The sequence below is a fragment of the Serinus canaria genome, chromosome 20 (assembly GCF_022539315.1).
Source record: "Serinus canaria isolate serCan28SL12 chromosome 20, serCan2020, whole genome shotgun sequence".
Lineage (NCBI taxonomy): Eukaryota > Metazoa > Chordata > Aves > Passeriformes > Fringillidae > Serinus > Serinus canaria.
In genome coordinates, this window is record NC_066333.1 from 12,943,000 (window position 1) to 12,947,827 (window position 4,828).

Here is a 4,828-nt window from a genome sequence, read left to right on the forward strand (position 1 = left end):
TGTTGGTTTTTTTTCCTGTTGAACTATGTTAGTTTTTTAAAAGTTCCAAATAAACTGTCTGCAAGTGTCCGGTTTATAAATGTTGTGAACGTTAAAGCAACGGTGCTGACACTGCTCTGCCTTGGCTGGGGAGGACCAGGCCGTGCTGGAGCCTCTGCTGCCCTGGGGCTCTTTCCAGCACGCTTTTAAATGCAAGCATGAGGCAATACTTGACATTTTGGATTTCCTGAAATGTGGCTGGATTCTTCTCTTGGCACTGGTTGCCGTTCTTCAGAGAAGCCTCTTAAAAACACCTCTGCCACCATCCAAACAGAAAATCCCTGGACTTGCTTGAGAAACAATAATAATCTCCATGTTGCAAATGTTTGGTTCTGTACTAAGCTCCACACAGTCACATTTCAAGAAAAAAAAACTCCTTTGCACCTTTGTCCAAAGCTGTAAAGTCTCAGTGAGAGCCTTGAAATATGAATTTGGGTTCTGCAGACTGCAAAAGGGATGTGGCTGTGGTGGAGCCTGCTTGACTGTGCTTGGAAGCTTCTTGATGTCAAGTTTTAGCATCTGCTGGGTGTTTAACATGAGTGAGAAATAGCCTGTAAATGGGAGAGTATCTCCTTTTTATTTTTTTGTGAAGACAACAAGAGTTTTTTCTAATGCACATGCAGTTTAATTTTTGTAAAGGGAAGATGGCCAGTTACCAGCCAGTAAAGCAGAACTGTTGCATATTTTAACTTGCCTTCCTCGTTTTTTCTCATGAAGTTGTAGTTAAGAGTTAATTCTTCTGTACCTGGCTTTGACTTCCATATATTTTAGTAAAACAAAACAATTAAATATTTTGCACTGTTTGTTTTTCTCTCTTCCCTCTTACAGCACATGTAAAATAGCAAAACCTACAAACTCTTGTTTTTTCATTATGCAACTTGAGATGTTCCAGTTGTCTTGGTTCCTGTAAATGGGACTGGTTTTAATGTCTCTGTAAACTGGCAATGGAATGAAGTGCTGTGTATCAGGAAATTGTACACTATTGACCTGTTTTCCTGTTCATAAGCTGAGCCATATGTACATAATCTAGATTTTTGTTTTCCTAGTTTTGCACTTTTATAGCCTATTTTTGAAGATGAATTCACTTGGAAAAGGGTTAATCTATTTTTGTGTGTGATCTCTCCCTGGCCCGGAGGTGCAGGGCTGGAGCTGCTCTGCCTGTGCCTCACGGGGCAGGGCTGCTTTTTAACGTGTTGCAGCAAACAGACCTGAGGCTTGTTTGTTTTTAATCTCCTTCATGCTGGTACAGTTTCCCTCAAGGCTTTTTTTGGGGTTGGAATGGAAAAATGGACCTGAAGACTCCATTCCATGGCAGCATCACCACACTTTGCCCATCAGTATTAACTATTGGGATACTACTGGTTTTGTATGTTCCTTTGGAAATAACAGTGCATATATAGAGGTACAAATTGTTGATTTTTTTTTTCCTTTTTTCTTTTTTAAATGTATTTATTTCATTCCATTTTGTTCTATTTTAATTGTTGGAACCGGAAGTCGGCAAGCAGCAGGCACACATTACTCATTTAATTTATGATGTATTTCACTTTAGTTGAGTATATTATTACATGTGGATGTAAATATAGACTTGGTGTTTTGCAAAACTGGTTTCTGTGTCTTGCTTTTAAGGCTTAAAAGGAGTTGCCTGGAATTTCATGTTCACTTGACCTTTCGCCATCCTCGCAGTGCTGGGGGAGAGGGAGAAGCTGCCAATAACCAAATCCAAATTCATGTTCAGTTCCATGAAAATACTGAGTCACTCCCAGAAAATCTGTCTTGAAATAAGGAAGAAACTTTTGCTTTCTTCTCTTGCAGTTATTTTCCTTCAAGAAAGGAAGCAGAGTTATTAAATGTATTTTTTTGTGATAATAACATTGAGAGGAGCATTAATTGTGTTTTTTAATGTGAGACTTCATAATTTGCATTAAATTATTATGAAGTTTTTTAAACCAAATGTGTTCTCCAAATTTTCTAGGTCTTTTGTGTTCTTGGAACTCTGAGGTGCCAGACCTCACCAGCACCTCTGACCACATCTAAAAACTGAAATTATCAGCTTGGAAGGCATCTGGGGGAGACAGGTCCGAGGCACCTCCTCCTGGGGAGAGAGGGGTTTCACCAGTGAGAGCCCCAGTGTGAGCCAGCCCCCTTTGGGGCACTAACGAGGGGGGCACAGCCCCCTGCATGTCCAGGCTGGGCTGTTTGCAGGAATGGGCTGGGCTGGGCTCTTGGTTTAACTAAAGCAGCTCTGCTGGGGAGGGTGAAACCTTCCACAGGTGGGAGTTGATGGCCAAAACGATGTGGAATGAAATGGTGAGTCCTGCACGGGCCTGTGGGGCACACAGGGGGCTGCAGTGCCACTGGTGAGGGTCCCAGGGCTGGGGGGCACTGCAGGGTGGGTGTGAGCTCTGAGCCACCCTGAGCCAGGCTCAGCGTCCCCAGGGTGTTTCAGGTCAGCCACACAGGGCTGGCTGTTCGGGACAGGGCTGTGAGCTCACAAAACTCCAACCAAGGAGCAGCTCCAGTGCTGCCTGAGGAGCTGCTGAAGGTAAGAACCAGGACAGAATATTCTGTGTGCTTGATACCTGAGTGCCAGGCCCTGTTTGCAGCCTCCAAGCAGAATTTTGGGGGTTCAAGCGCTGTCCAAAATGGCTAAACTCAGGTGTGAATGCTCAGAGCAGCATCACCAACACTTGTTAGAGGGCTCTTTCTCTCTGCTTTTAGCAAATTGCCCCTGTAGATCCATCTCTGACTGCTCTGTGTCCTGAAATTGCAAGGATGCAACTTGTTCTCACTTAGGAGGAAGAGCTAATATTAAACCAGCAAACAGTTTCTTCTCCCCCTTTGTGAAAAAGGAAAATATGCAAGTGCTTTCCCGAGCAGATTTCTCTGTTCATTTGCACACACTTGAGAAAAGTGCATTTAATTAGGATTAGCAAGTCTCTAAATTGCAGATGGTTCTCAGGGGAAAAAAATAGTTATGAGTGCATTCATGACATTAAAATCAGTACATTTAATTCAATTTCATCTTAATATTAATTCATAACATCTAAAGTAGAAGTTCCTACTGAAGATATTCATATGATCCAGGATTACTGGGGCAAATGAGACCTGGCAGTTCCAAACAGGCTGCAGCGTGATTACCACGTGTAATTATGCAGATTGAGCAATCACGTGCTAATTGCAAGAATGCCCATTTTGGCACCTGGAACGAGGGTCAGGTGTGTGATAAGCTTTACTTGGTTTGGGGTTCTTTGTTGGTGGACAGAGTCCAGGATTGGGTCAGGGGTGAATACAGCAAAAATGAGGAGTTGGGGGAGCAGCTGGAGCAGAATTCCAGGGAGGAGGCTGCTGGGATGAGCATCGCAAAGCACAGAATGCTCTGGGTGCTGCTTCTCCTGCTGCCCCAGGCTCTCCTTCCTGGAGGATCCGGAGGGGAAGGTGAGGTGTCCTCCCAGCCCTCCCTCACTGTGGGATCAGCTCTCTCTGGGCTGCCCCAGCAGCTTTTTATCCTCCTGTGTGTGTGAAATCAAAGCCCCCCATCCACTCCAGCCCTTTCTGCAGGACAGGAAATCTGGAATTTGGGAATAATATTCCCTCTCCAGAAGTTTTCCCCTTTGCTTCCCCTCTGTTTACACCTTTTCCCAGCACTCAGAGCTCCATCCTGCAGCCTCTAGGAGCTCGCCTGGGTTGTTTTAACACCTCCCAAATGTCCCTGAGCCTCCGGGGGATGCAGAGAGGTTCCGTGCGTGCTGCATCCCGAGGGAATCCCAGCGCTTGGGGGGCACCGGCTGCTCCAGGGGAGAGGGAAGGCTCTGGGAGCAGCATCCCCGCTGCCAGGGCTCTGGGAACACCATTCCCATGCCAAGGCTCTGGGAAAACCATTCCCAGTGCCATGCCAGGGCTCGGGAGCTCCATTCCCATGCCAGGGCTCTGGAGCAGCATTCCCAGTGCCAGAGGAAAAGCACTTGAGCTCCATTCCCGGTGCCAGGGCTCTGGGAACGCCATTCCCATTCCCATTCCGGTGCCAGGGCTCTAGGAACACCATTCCCATTCCCATTCCGGTGCCAGGGCTCTGGGAACACCATTCCCATTCCCATTCCGGTGCCAGGGCTCTGGGAACACCATTCCCATTCCCATTCCCGGAGCCAGGGCTCCAGGAACACCATTCCCATTCCCATTCCGGTGCCAGGGCTCGCAGTTCCCGCTGCCCAGCGCTCCCGGCGCTCCCGGCCCAGCATTAGGTGGCGGTGTCGGCCAAGCAGCGGAGCCGGAGCCGCGTCCCCAGCAGCGGTCCCTGCAAATGCCCGAATTAACCCGGGATAGCACAAGAGCCGCCGGTGCAGCCCCGCAGGAGGAAGGCTCTGCCCCGCTCGGTGCCCGGCATCACCCGGAGCTCCGGGCACAGGGAGATGAACGGGAGCAAACCCGCCCATCCTGAAGGGTTATCCCGGATTTTCCCTCCTCTCCTCATCGATATTTCCTGAGATGTGTTGCCACCGGGCGGATTTAGCTGCTGGCAGAGATTATCTGAGCCTGCTGGAGATCGTGCCGTTAACGAAGGGATGCGGCTGGAACGGGGGACAGAACCTTCTGCATGAGCAAATTCAGCCACATAAATAATTGTGGGGCACACTGGCATTTAAAACTCATTTTGCTCGTGTAAAATGTTTTCATTAATCCTCTCTGAAAGTCATGACCTAATTACTGATTTTTTGTCTTGTTGAATAATTACAAAGAACTTTCCTGTGATTTCATCCCTTCAGTGGAACAAGTGGGAAAGGGTGAACAGGCA